Source organism: Antechinus flavipes, chromosome 4 (genome assembly GCF_016432865.1).
Source record: "Antechinus flavipes isolate AdamAnt ecotype Samford, QLD, Australia chromosome 4, AdamAnt_v2, whole genome shotgun sequence".
Classification (NCBI taxonomy): Eukaryota; Metazoa; Chordata; class Mammalia; order Dasyuromorphia; family Dasyuridae; genus Antechinus; species Antechinus flavipes.
The window spans coordinates 141,014,073-141,029,388 of NC_067401.1; positions in this window are offsets into that span (position 1 = coordinate 141,014,073).

Consider the following 15,316-nt stretch of genomic DNA (forward strand, 5'->3'; position numbering starts at 1 on the left):
CTCCTAAAATCTCAAAACAGGAAGGGACCTTCAAGATCTTTTAATTCAACAATCATTTGGGGAAGAGGAAACTGAAGTCCAGAGAAGTCCTCAGTTATAGCTAAATTCACTTAGACACCTGGTAACAAAAATAGCGCTAGAACTCAGGCCCCCTTGACTTCTGTTCTGGTTCTTTCCATTTCTCATGATCCTGGAACCTTGTCTTCCTTCTTGACAGAAAGGGAGAGAAATGACTTTGGGGGGGGGGAGTGGAAGTTGGTCAAGTATAACCAAGGGGAAGATCTCAGACTCCCCTGGCCTTCTTGCATTGGATCCATGAGCCCTGACTGGGTAAGTCCCCTCACCAGAGGCCAGAACTGGACAGCTCCACAAAGCATTACAGATGGTCCTGCTGCTGGGCTGTGCTGAGCTGTCTCCCAGGGAGAGTTCCCAGGGTCCCTTCCCCAACACTCCATCCTCTCCTTCCTCCACAAATATCTCACTGAAGATTTATAGCCCTTGAGTTCCCACACATTGAGTCCTCTAGGTTCCCATGCAGAGGGGCTAGGGACTGGTACCCTGGGAAGTACGGAGATAGAGAGGAGGAGAACTTTGGGAACAACTAGTTAGCCCTTAAGGTAAACTTTGGCCTCGGCCCTCTCCCCTGCCCTGGGACCGCTGGTTCCCATCCTGTCTCCAGACCTCAGTGTTCTTGCTTTGAAAAAAGGATTCAGGCTCCAGGCTCTGACTCCCTGGGCTCCTGAGATAGGCATTCCGCCCTGTGCAGCCCCCCACTCCCTCGCCCCACCCCTGCCCCAATTATTCTCGGGCTGCTAATTTCTACTAGCCTGGGCACCGGCTGAAAGGATTCTTGTTCTGGGTTTGGGGTTTGGGAGGAGAAAAATGTCTTCTCTCCAGGAGGCAAGGCCGCTTTTATCCCAGGGACACAAGACTGCCAAAGCAGGGTGCTGCCCAAGCCCTGGCTCAATGGGCTTCTCGGAAAGAAGCGGAGTCAGGCTGATGAGCAGTAGGCAGTGGGCTCTGTGCCCACCCTGGAGTCATTGTGCCCGTGCCAAGGTGAGTCATGCAGTGGGCAAAAGAGGCTGGGTGAGGGGAGAAGGGGCGGGAGAGTGGGAGTGGGGAGACCAAAAGCTAAGAGAGAAATCATCTCCAACAGAGGCCCCAGCGCCAGCTTGCAGAGGGCTCACCCTCCCCAACTTTTTTCCACCAAGCCAACTTGAGTCTCCCCACCAGAGTTTCTCTGAGAAACTCAGGGGAATCTTGAGTCTGTATCACAAAACATTGTCTCCCCTTAAAGCTTGTTCTGCAGGTGGCCATGTCAATGGCACCAGCCTGGGCTGGGGTCAGACCTGGGGATTATCCCAAGTCCCCATGGGGAGGAAAAGCAAGATGGTGTCCATGGTCTCAGAGCTTATGTTCCCCAAAGTCTGGAGAACCCTGGGTTAGGGCTCAGGAAAGGCTTAGGTTCCCCTCCTCTCCTCCCAGGAGGAAAAGGGCTGCCTGGAAAGTATTAGGGAGTGAGCAGCACTGGGAAATTGGATTTCTAAGTCTCTGGACTTTTTCATCATTTCTTAAAGAAAAACTAAGGACATTTTCAATGAGATTCAACAGATTATACTATGTATACTCCTCTTACCAACACCCTGCCATTTACATCCAAAATAAAGCCCAATATCAAGATGATATCAAGTATAGTCGAGAAACATTTATTAAGTACCTACTGTGTACAGTACCAGATACTGTGCTAAGCAATGGCGTGACAAAGAATGGCAAGAGACAGTTCCTGCCTCCAAGGAGCTCACATTCTAATGGGGTAAACATGTACAAACAATCTGTCTGTCTATAAATATAGATATATTTATATGTTATTTAAATTATATATAATAATAAATTAATAAATATCTAATACTTAATACATAATGTATTTATTCACATATATGTAATTAGATATGTTTTCACTGGGTATATTCTGTGTCCTGATGTTCACCTCCTGATTTCTCTGGATTCCTTTAAGTCAGTTAGAATACCATTTCTTCAAGTGCCTTTCCCAGAGCTCCATAATTAATGCTTCCTTCTGATGTATCATAATCTAGATTTAGATTGATCTATCTGTCTATCTCTCTTTATTTCTGGCTTTCTTGTTTATATATATTTATATATATCATATATAATATGCATTATATATCTACCAGTCTATACGTATATATTCACATATAACACATACTATATATCTATAAGTATATAGACATATTTATTGATATAAATATATCTATAAATACATATACACTTATAAGTATATCTATAAAAAGAGGCAGAGACAGATAGAAAAAGAGAGAGAGAGCTAGGAAGAGAGGGAGAGAGGGAGACATGATAAATTAGAGGGAAGGCACTAGCATTAAGGGGAATCTGGGAAAGGCTTCTTGGAGAAATGGGATTCTAGCTAACCTAAAGGAAGCCAGGGAAGTCAGGAGGTGAACATCAGGACACAGAAGGCACCCAATGAAAATTCACAGAGTTGCACAATAGAATGTCATGTCTGAGAAACAGCAAGGAAGCCAGTGGAGGGGAATAAGAAATCCCCCACACAAGCTAGGTAGCTCTTCTTGGTTTTGTAATAATCATGATGGATTAGTGACATAGAAAGAGCCTTAAGAAATCTCCTCTGTCTCTCACTGTCTTTCTGAATCACTGCCTGTCTGCCAATGACCTGCCCTATCACCACATCCAAGGGACAGTTCGGGGAGCAGTCCCCCTACTTACTGATTCTTGCCTCATTGCCTCTGCCCTTCCCTGAAGCTGTGCTCCTGTTCCTGCCTCCACCCTATATTCCATTACCAAAATACAAATGTCTATGCAAAATGTCACCCAAACAGACAGATTTGTCTCTGAGCTCTACCCAGCAGGACAGATGCACTCCAAACTACAGCTGGGGGCTCTCAACTTTACCTGGCCACTCTCCTTCAAATTGTCCTTTGCCTTCCAACTTGGATCTTTTCCTGACAATATTCTCACTTCACCCATTCTCTCAGGGGTCCTCACACTTTTTAAATAGGGGGCCAGTTCACTGTCCCTCAGACTGTTGGAGGGCTGGACTATGGTAAAAACAAAACCTTTGTTTTGTGGGCCTTTAAATAAAGAAACTTCATAGCCCTGGGTGAGGGGATAAATGTCCTCAGCTGCTGCATCTGGCCCAGGGCGGTAGTTTGAGGACCCCTGCTTAGTCTAGACTCCAGCCTCATGAATATCAGGTCAGCAAGGGCAGGATCATGAAGGAAGACAGTGGTTAGCCGAGGTTAGCAAAGATCTGGACACTTGGTTATATATACATATACATACATATATATAATATTAAAAGTGGAAGGCACCTTAGAGATCATTTAGCTCAGGCAAACACGTAATAAATGCTTGCTGATTTACTGACATCTTGTTCAACCCTCTCATTTAAAAAATAAAAAACACCTGGGACTTAGGGATATTGTCACAGCACACCAGAAAGATCTCTGGCTCTGGAATCAGCGGACCCAAGTTCAAATTCTGCCAGTGGCACTTATTTGTGTGACTAAAGAGGAATCAATGTTTCTTCTTCTGTATAATGAGGGTCTCGGACTAGATGACTTCTTGAGAGTTTTTCCAGCTTTAGGCTTATGATCCAAGTGAGCTGTCTGTCCCCTTGAAGAGGCAAAGAACTCAACAGAGCTTGACTGCCTGTAGGCTACAAAGGGTCCACAGGTTCTGGTTGGGAGGAGAATGGGTAGGGAAGTGCAGAAGCTGTCAGCCTGGCTCCTTTGGAGACTGACTCTAGAGCCAATCTCCTGGCCAGACACTGACTGAGAGTGAAATATCTAGTTGGCAGCTAGATGGCAGTGCCCAGCTGCCCAGACCAGAGTTCCAGCTTAGAGAAAACATCCTTTTTTTTTTTTTAAGGTGAGATTTTATTTTATTTTTAGATTATACGTGTACATTCATTTTTTTACATATGTACATATGAGTCATGTTGGGAGAGAAAAATCAGAACAAGATGAAAAAAGCATGTGGGAAAAAAACAGAAAGGGAAAAAAGGTAAAAATAGCATGCATTGATCCACATTCAGTCTCCATAATTCTCTCTAAATGAAGATGGCATTTTCCATCCAAAGTTTATTGGGATTGCCTTAGGTCACTGAATTGCTGAGAACCAAGAGAGGAAACATCCTTAAACAAAACCCATTTCATCCTTTGCAGTAAGTAACTTCTCAGTTTCTGATTCCAAAGGGGTTTATTCCTTGTCTTTATCACCAAATGTAGTTCTCTCATTCACTGAGAAGGCAAGCAATGTCAATTATACATGTGAAATCACAGAAAACATAATTTCCATATTAGCAATATTATAAAAAAAGACAAAAAATTTTAAAATGAGAAAATTATACTTCAGTTTGCACTCCGAGTTTATCACTTCTCTCTCTGGAGGTGAATAGCATTTTTACATCACAAATCTCTTAGAACTGTGTTGGATCATCTTATTGATCAGAATTGCCAACTCTTTCATAGCTGATCATCATTACAGAATTGCTGTAATGTCCTGGTTTTTCTCATTTTACTTGGCATTAGTTCATATAGCTCTTGTCATGTTTTTTTCTGAAACTACCCCCCTCATCACAATCATATGCCATAATTTGTTCAGCCATTCCTCAATAGTTATCCCTTCAATTTGTGATTCTTTACCACCACAGAAAGAACTGCTATGTTATTTTTATATACAGAGATCATTTTCCTTTCCCTTTGATCTCTTTGGGATATAGACTTAATAGTGGTACTATTCAGCCAAGGGATATACACAATTTTATCATCCTTTGGGCATAATTCAAATTGTTCTTCAGAATAATTGGAACAATTCACAATTAAATTAATAATGCATTAGTGTACCTGTTTTCCCCATCCTCTCCAGAATTTATCATTTCCCACAGATGTGAGGTTTTCATTTGCACTTCTTTAATCAATAGTAATACAGAGAATTTTTATATGAGTATAGATAACTTTAATTTCTTCTTCTGAAAACACTGTCCATTCATATTCTTTGACCCTTTACCAATTGGGGAATGGCTCTTATTTTTACAACTTTGACTCAGTTCTCTATGAGAAACTTCTTGTAAAATTTTTTATATTACATCATCATCTGTGGTACCTTTTAGCAAAATGTAGTTTCCCTAATTATCTCTTTCAGTTAAATCTATTTTTGCTTTTGCTTTATCTGAGATTATGATTGCTATCCCTGTCTATTTTTCTTCAGCTAAAGCATATTAGATTCTGCTCCATTCCTTTAAACTGTGTGTGTGTTTTCTGTTTCAATTGTATCTTGGAAACAACATATTATTGTGTTCTAACTTCTAATAGATATTGCCATCTGCTTCTGTTTTATGAGTAAGCTCATCTCAGTCATAGTTATAGTAATGAAAACTGCATTTTCTCCATTCCATTTTCTTCTATTTTTTCTTCTTTCTTTTTTTATCCTGTCCCTTCTCAAAAGTCAAAATAGACTTTAATTGTATCTGACAATTGCTTCCTTAATCCACTCTGCCTTTTATCATCCCTCCCCTTTTTCCTTACTCTCATGTGTATATACATTTATGCATGTGTGGGTGAATATGTTCTTCCCTCTTTGAATCAATTCCAATGATAGTAAAGTTCAAGCATTGCACACTCTTTCATTTTCCCCTTCACTATAAATATTTTTCCTTGCATACCTTTTTAATGAAAAAAATTTCCTCATTCAGCCTTTCTTTTTCCCCTTGTCATCTTCCGTCTTTCTCACTCTTTCATTTTTTAAAAAAATCATCTCAACATAATTGATACATCCCTATTGCCCTCTGTTTATGTAGACTCCTTCTAACTGCCCTAATAATGATAAAGTTCTTAGGAATTCCATGTATCATCTTCCTACATAGGAATATAGACAGTTTAATTTTATTGAGTCCCTTATGATTACTCTTTCACATTTATCTTTTCATGCTTTTCTTGAGTCTTGTGTTTGAATGTCAAATTTTCTATTCAGGTCTGATCTTTTCATCAGGAATACTTGGCAATCTTCTATTTCATTAAATATTAATTTCCCTTTGAAATGATTACACTCAAGTAGATTATTTTTGTTTGTAATCCTGCCTCCTTTGCCTTCTGGAATACTATTCCAACCCCTCTTCTTGAAAGTGGGAACTGCTGAATCTTCTATGATCCCATCTATGATGCCATGGTATTTGAATTGTTTCTATCTGGTTACTTGAAATATTTTCTTTTTGACTTGAGAGCTCAAGAACTTGCTATAATATTTCTGGAAGTTTTCATTCTAGAATCTCTTTTTGTTTGGTGGATTCTTTCAATTTCTATTTTACTCTCTACTTCTAAGATACTGGGGCAGTTTTCCTTGATAATTTCTTGAAATATTATGTCTAGACCTTTTCTTTGAGCATAACTTTCAGGTACTCCAATAATTCTTTTCTTTTCTTTTCTTTTCTTTTTTTTAAGCTGAAGCAATTGGGGTTAAGTCACTTGCCCAGAGTCACATAGTTATAAAGTGTTGTGTCTGAGGTCAGATTTGAACTCAGGTCCTCCTGACTTCAGAACTGGTGCTCTATTCCAATAATTCTTAAGCTACCTCTCCTAGATCTATTTTTCAGATCAATTGTTTCTCCAATTAGATATTTCACATTTTCTTCTATTTTTTCATTCTTTTGATTTAATGTTATTTTTTTGATGTCTCATGGAGTCAGTAGCTCTGTCTAACTCAATTTTAATTTTTAAGGAACTATTTTCTTCAGTGAGATTTTGTATCTTTTTTTCCCAATTGACCAGTTTTGCTTTTTTTAAAAATGGTTTTCTTTTCTTCAGTGAATTTTTGTAAGTACCTTTTGTCCAATTCTGTTTTTTAAAGGTATTGTTTCTTCAATATTTTTGATGCCTCGTTTACAAACTATTAATTCTCTTTTCATAATTTTCTAAATTTTCTTCTACTATTCTTATTTATTTAACTCTTTCATGAATTCTTGTTGAGCTTGGGTCCAATTAACACTTTTGAGGGATTTTGGAAGCTGTTTTCACATTGCCCTCTTTTTTCTGAGTTTATGTATTGATCTTCCCTGCTTTCTTAGTTGCTTTTTAGCTAAATTCTTTTTTTGATATTATTGTTTGCTCATTTTTCCAGACTATTTCTTGACTCGAAGTTATGGGGCTCTGTTTTCTGGGGGTGGGGAGGTATTGTGCCAAACTTCAGTTCTGAGAGTCCGCAAGTTTTTGGTGCTTCCAAGGTGATGTGATTCTAGAAGAAGCATGGTCATTGCTCTTCCTATCTGTGTTCTGATCTTTACCCAGGAAGGACCTCTGATCCACTGCATCCAAAATTTCTAGCACTCTTTTCTGCTTTGGAACTGTGACTAGGGCATCTCCTTCTTCGTGACCAATCACCAGTGCTCCTCTCTGCCCTGAAACTTTGGGGAATGTTGAGAAATTTCAGTTGGATGGCCACCCTAATCCACTATCTTGGCTCTGTTAGTCCCCTGAGATCCTTTCATGAAATCTGTGAAGTCAAAACTATTTTTATAATACTGAGGCACTTCAATTTCTAATGTAATAAATATTGATATATGTTACCCACATAAACAAGGGTTCTAAACTTTATAAGCATGTAAAAGGGATCCTGAGATTAAAAAGTTTGAAAACTGGTGTGTATGTAAACACCTATTTTTTGGTGTTTAAGTTCAGAATAGAAATTTTAAAAAACATTAATAAGTAACATTTATAATGTATTTAGAGGTTTACAAAGTGCTTTATAAATATTACCTCATTTGATCCTCAACACAACCTGGAAGGTAGGTATTATTGCTTTCATTTTACAGAGGAGGAAACTGAGGTAACAGCAGTTAAGTGATTTGCTGCTGAGATCACAGAACGAATGAGTGCCTATGGTTGATTATGAACTCTCTTCTTTCTAACTTCAAGCCCAGTGCTCTAGCCACCATCCCACCTAACTGCTTCGTGAATGTGAATTGTTATTTTAATCATGACTTCCTCCCATTCTATACTTGTGCAGTTGACTGAACCTGTGTGGGACTTTACATTTATTCCTATTAAATTTGAACTTATTAGAACTGAATCATTATTTGAATTTGTTAAGATCTTAAATTTCAAGTGGTCAGAGGATTTTAATAATTTTCAGATAAAGAAATTTTAAAGATGCTCTAAATCACTATTGATTAGAGAGAAATATAAAATAAAACAACTCTGAGGTACCACTTCACACCAATTAGATTGACTAAAATGACAAAAAAAGAAAAGAAATGTTAGCGGGAATGTGGGAAAACACCAATGCATTGTTGGTGGAGTTGTGAACTGATCCAACCATTCTGGAGAACAATTTAGAATAAAAGGGTTATAAAATTGTGCATACTCTTTGATTCAGCAGTGTCACTTTGGGTCTGTATCCCAAAAAGAGCAGAAAAGAGGGAAAAGGATCTACATCTGTATGTTTGTAGCATCTCTTTTTGTGGTAGCAAGGAATTGGAAATTAAATGAATGCCTATCATTTAGGGAATGGCTGAATAACTTAAAGTACATGAATGTAATGGAATATTACTCTTTTATAAGAAATGATGAGCAGCAAAGAGTTATCAACTGTGCATACCCTTTGATCCAGCAGTGTCTCTACTGGGCTTATACCCCAAAGAGATACTAAAGAAGGGAAAGGGACCTGTATGTGCCAAAATGTTTGTGGCAGCCCTGTTTGTAGTGGCTAGAAACTGGAAAATGAATGGATGCCCATCAATTGGAGAATGGCTGAGTAAATTGTGGTATATGAACATTATGGAATATTATTGTTCTGTAAGGAATGACCAGCAGGATGAATACAGAGAAGACTGGCGAGACTTACATGAACTGATGCTGAGTGAAATGAGCAGAACCAGGAGATCATTATATACCTCAACAATGATACTGTATGAGGATGTATTCTGATGGAAGTGGATTTCTTCGACAAAGAGACCTAACTCTGTTTCAATTGATAAAGGATGGACAGAAGCAGCTACACCCAAAGAAAGAACACTGGGAAATGAATATAAACTGCTTGCATTTCTGTTTTTCTTCCTGGATTATTTATACCTTCTGAATCCAATTCTCCCTGTGCAACAAGAGAACTGTTCGGTTCTGTATTGTATCTAGGATATACTGTAACCTATTTAACATGTATAGGACTGCTTGCCATCTGGGGGAGGGGGTGGAGAGAGGGAGGGAAAAAATTGGAACAGAAGTGAGTGCAAGGGATAATGCTGAAAAAATTACCCTGGCATGGGTTCTGTCAATAAAAAGTTATTTAAAAAAAAAAGAAATGATGAGCAGGCTGATTTCGGAAAAGCCTTTAAAGACTTACATGAACTAATGCTGAATGAAGTGAGCAAAACCAAGAAAACATTATACATAGTGACAAGATTATGTGATGGTCAACTATGATACACTTAGCTCTTCTCAGAAATACAGTGATCCAAGACCGTTCCAATAGATTCGACGTGAAAAATGCCATCTGCATTCAGAGAGAAAATTATGGAGACCAAATGTGGATCAAAGAATAGTATTTTCATCTTTTTTTGATTGTTGTTTATTTGCTTTTTCTTTCTCATGATTTTCCCCCCCCCCTCTTTTAGGCTGCCTTTTCTTGTACAACATGACAAAAATGAAAATATGTTTAAAAGTATTGTACATGTATAACATATCAGATGGCTTGCTGTCTTGGGGAGAGGGGAGGAAAGGAAGGGAAAGAGAAAAAATTTAGAACAAAAAAAATCTTACAAAAATGAATGTTGAAAACTATATATATATTTGGAAAAGTAAAATTTTAACCCAATACTCTCTTTTCTAAGGAGAGCAGAATAGTTAACCTCTACCTTCCACCTCTGGCTTCTCCTCCAGGTAGTCCTGGAGAACTAACATCTCCCTTGTAGAAGTGAAGGAGTAGGAAGGAAGAGATATTAGAGATATGTCTATCCTGGCCTCTCTGTGAGCTACGCACTGAAAACAGCTCGTTACTTTTAATCCCAAATCTCCTTATTTCTCTAATTTTTCTAGTCAATCAATTTTGTAACTTCAGAATCATCCAGGACTCTTATGATTAGATTATAACCTCCTGGAGGACCGGTCTATTTTGCTTTTCTTTAGTATAGAAACTTATACATACTAGACACTTAAGAAATGCCTGTTGTTGACTTCTATGGAAATGTTTTGCATAAGTTCACATGTGGTTTCTTGATTATGGGTGGAGATAAGGGAGAGAACCTAGAATTCAAAAATTATTATTATTATTATTTTCCCCTGAGGCAATTGGGGTTGTGACTTGCCCAGGGTCACACAGCTAGAAAGTGTAGAACTCAAAAAATTAAAAGACAAATGTAAACAAAAATTTGTTTTAAATATAGCTGGGGGGAAATATTAAATAAATAAATCAGATATCAGAAATGTCTGTTGTTGATTGTTTGATTCCTTCTCTCAAGTCACATAATGATCACCCCAATTCGTCCCCAACTCCCTCTATCCCTAAATTATTTTAACAGTTTCCTAATTGTTTCCCTTCTTCAAGTCTTTTCCCTCTCCAATTCATCTTTTCCACAACTGCCAAACTGAAGTATATTTAAAGCCCAGATCTGACCAATAAATGCTTGTTGGCTGATTGATATATTCTCTTGCTTGAAAATCTCACTGAATTGCCTCTGCCTGTGGGATAAAAGAGAAATGCCTTAACTCAGCATTTAAAGTTCTGTACAGTTTGACTCCTATCCTCATCTTTCTAATCTTATTTTGTACTATTTATTTATGTATGCTTATTTTATCTCCTTCACTTATTCTTTATTCAAGCCAGACTGAACTATTAGCTGTTCTCTAAATTTCCATTCAGCTTTTATCTCTAGTTTCCATTTATTTGCACAAGCCATTCTTATGCTACAAATACAGCATCTCCTCAACTCTGTCTCTTGGGATCCTTGTCTTGCTTTGAAGGCTCAACTCAGAAGCTACTTCCTGTGTGAAGCCTTCCCCAAACTCTCCAGTGGTTAGTATTCTCTCCCATATCAATATTTTCTTGTACAATATTGACATATATAGAATGTACTTTCTCCTCACCCTGTAAAATGTAAGCTCCTACCTGCATGTTGGCACATTCTTGTATCTTACAATAAACATTTTTTATTTCTTTCTTTCTTTTTTCCCCCGAGGCAACTGGGGTTAAGTGACTTGCCCAAGGTCACACAGCTAGGAAGTATTAAGTGTCTGAGGTCAGATTTGAACTCATAGTCCTCCTGACTTCAGGGCTTGTGCTCTATCCACTGCGCCACTAGCTGACTCCTAGGCATATATTTTTAAAGACTATAAGTCCTTCAGGGAAAAGATTATTTTATCTTTGTACCCCCAATGCCTTGGATAAAAAAGGCAGGAGTTGAATAGAATTGTGTCATTTACAAATTGGATGAGCATGCTTCCTATGCCTTCATATGTGACTGGCAGTGTCAAAGGCTGATCCCTCTATCTCAATCCGATTTCCTGATTCTTATCAATCAATGATTCACCACTCGAGTTCTATTGTTCAACCAATTCTGAAATTCCCTAATTATGTTAATACCTGACTAGATACCTCCATCCTGTCCACACAGACAACCGGGGAGGGGGGTTTGGGGGGAAGATTCTGCCAGACGCTTTGCAGACATCTAAGTAAAAAATACTGGCTTGGTGGTATGCTTCAGGACCCATATTATCCTTTTCCCCCATCAGGTCCTGCAGGCCTTTTCCCGTTTTCCTCATTTGGCTTATTTTTCCCTTTCACCACCCAGGAGCCTCCTGAGTCTAAGACTGCTTGTTCTCAAGTGCATGGCCTATTAGACTGGGGTCTCTCTGAGGGAAGGGATTCGCTTAACTTGGGGGCTTCCTGATGGGAGAAGTGGAGTCTCTCCCATATACAGGAGACTCCCGAAGAGCTCCTGGGAGCTCTCCTAGGTAGAAAGACTCTCCGCAGTACAGCTGAGAGTAAGGATTGGTTTCTCAAACTACAAGGCTTGTTGGTAAGGGCAGCGGATCTATTCCCTCCTCTGGATTCCCATCCCCTTCTAGTTCCCAGCACAAGATCATTTTATCTTGTTTGTTTCCAGAGGCTGGCCCCGAACTTCCCGCAGAGCTTGTCGGGGAAGGGAAGGGTCGAAGAGAAGATGTGAACAGGACTTCTCCCTCTTCCTTTCTCTCTAACTCTCCCTGAGCTAATTAAAGACATAAGCTCAGTCATCTTCGTAGGTCCCCAAGGATGGCAGAGGGGGACTGAAGTGCGGGGGAGCTGGACTTGGGAGGGGGCACGGGCGCCATAGGGGGTTAATAAACTCAGAGACTTTTTTCCACCCCCAATCCAAAACCTTTGACCCTGCGCTCAGTTTTTAAATTGCTTCTCTCCCCTTCTCTTTCCCAGCCCACTGGCCCCCTCCCTTCCTCCACCAGAAAGGGGGAGAGGTGCGGGGGCCAGATGTGCAACTGGCGGGAGGAGAACGGCGGTAACAGCAGTGGCGGCAGCCTCCGTGTTATTTCCAACCCAGCAGCTCTCCAAATTAACAGGAAGGAGCGAGCGGGGAACTTAGTGCCAGGGGGTGAGCAAGGGAGGGAGGTCTCCGGGGTGAACTGGAAAAAAGCTTCTGTACATCTTCCCAGAGAGACTTTCTGGGAGTCTTCGCTCACGCGCCCCGCCCGCCCTAGGGATAAACTCGGCTTCCCAGAAGGCGGGTCCCCGAAGCCCTGACACGCCAGCCTGGTTCTTCCACCTCCTCCCCCTCCCCTTCCTTCCTCTTGCCTCCATGCTCAGCCTTGACTCTTCCCAGCGGGTGCAGGGGAAGATGTAAAGATTCTTTAGCATCTACTAGCGAGCAGCTTCAGAGCACAACAGAAAGGAGCATTCTTTGAGGAATGGGATGCCCTAGATGAAGGGGTCAGGGAAGAGAGGATTGCCTAGGAATCAGGACTCCTGGGTTTATAGCAATCAAATAAGGCTTCCATAATCTCCTTCATCCCCCTTCAGTGAGAATAGAGTTCCTTGCTGGGTAGGAGAATAGGACTTTAGAGCTAGAGGGGATTTTAAAAGATCACCTAGTTCAATCGTCTGAGGAAGTTGAGATCTAGAGAAAAGAATGATCTGCTCAAATTAGAATGGCAGAACAAGGAAGTAATTCCCAGGGTCTTCTGATTTCCACTCTAGTGGGTTTTTTCCCCCCATAATAGACAAGCTTAATTGTCTACCATGTTCTAGGCTTTCAGCTGGGTTGCACAGTGGTTAGACCGCAGTGATTAGGGCTTGGAATCAGGAAGACTCATTTTCATGAGCAGTCTTCATGAACACATTTACTAGCTGTGTGATCTGGGCAAGTCATCTAACCCTGTTTGCCTCAGTTTCCTCATCTGTAAAATGAGCTGGAGAAGGAAAAGGCCAACAACTCCAGTACCTCCGCTCAGAACACCCCAAAATGGGGCCAGAAAGATTTAAAAATGACTTAACAACAAAGTACCAGGCATTGTGCTAGCACCTGGAGGAAAAAAAAAAGCCCCAAATGAGGTTGTCCCTAATCTCAAGCAGCTTCCATTAGAGATCTAAAGGGGGAGGGTTCAACATGAACATAGGAAAGCAGTACAAAGAACTTTCCTCTTGGGAAGGGGGGAAAGGGATACTGCTTCTTCTAGAGACAATTTATTGGAATAGGAATTTATTGAGTAGGGGAGTGACAGGTGAGTTTCTTGATGTGAAAATGTCAGTCTGTCAGCTATGTAGAGAATGAACTAGAAAGAGAGAGATGGAAGACAGACAAAACAATTAGAAAGATACTAAAATAGTCCAAACAAGAGGAGAAAGGGGCGGCACAAGAACAGGGGCTCTATGTGAGGAGAGATGCAAGATACATTGTAGGGTAGTGTGACAAGCCTTAGCCACTTTGGATGTGAGAAATAAAGAGGGAAGAGCAGAGGCTGTTAATGTGGCTGCCTGGAAATAGGGAATTTAGGAAGGATGGATTAGAGAGCTTTCTCCAGAAAAGAGAAGGCACAGAGCTAGTCAGAAGAGGGAGTCACTATGCTGTGATGAAGGAAATGATCTCTACAAAAGCTCCAAGGTGGGAGGCAACAAGATTAGATGAGGATGTGGGATGAGACAGGGCAACTTTGCCCAACTGGGGCACCAGTGAATGGACTGAGGCACTGATCAACAGATCTCACAGATGACTCTTTTTGTGTGAGAACAATCCAATCTTGGAGCCTCAGAGCTACCACGGATGTTACTGCTGGAACTCTGCTGTCAACACAATGCCTGCTTTGCACTTGCTCCCCTTGGCCCCTTGCTCGCTTTCTGTGAGATTCTGCAACCAGCCAGACTTAGTGGCACCCCTCACCAAGTACATTGGGAGGTAGGGGACTGTGGAAAAAAGCCCTAGCATTGAAATCAAAGGACAAAAAAAAGTTCATTTGTAAAGAATTTTAACACTTTTTGATTACCAAGAGCAAAGCGATGACAGAGCTGCTTCTTCAGGCTCCTTCTAGCCCAGCTGACTCATGTCCCCTCTCCCACCTCAATCCCACCAATTTCAGCCCACTCTATTCTACTGATGCTAATTTCTGGCCAGATGTTCTGCCATTTACACCACTGGTGAACAGTCCTTACAATAAAGTTTCAAGTGCAAACAGTAACTGGAACTAATGACTAACAAAAAGCTGCCAAGTGAAAGAAAGCCCAAATAAATAGCTCGTTTGAAATAGCATTATTTGCATACTAACAATGTCCTGAAAAATCTTTTTGGTTTTATTAAACAGGTTAAATATACCTTTTGGAATGGTGTTTGTACCATGAATTTGCTAAACAAGTCCTTTCCATGAAAGAACAAAGATGAGCTTCATTCCAAGTCTGGTTGAATGACCACAAATTTTCAGTCAGCTCTGTCCAAATAAATGAATTTTAACTAAACTGAATTAGCTGGATTTGTTTTTGGTCTGCACTTCCTCGTTTTGGTGGGAGACCCTACCATTAAGTTTTAGCAAACACAACCTTGAGGGTCACTGTAACCAGAATAGACAGGCACTTAATAATTGATTATTAACTAAAGGAATAAAGAAGGGTGTTTAATAAAAGCCTTGGAGTCTGATTAGCAGGGCTGAATTAGTTGTGTATTCTGCTTTTTAACCCATATTCTTTCTATATTCTTCAAAAGAGATAAACTCCAAGTTTATGCAGTTTCCCCCAATCTCACAAAAAGCAATCAGGGAGAAGAGGGTAAATTAGCCTGGGACTCAGACAGAGAGCA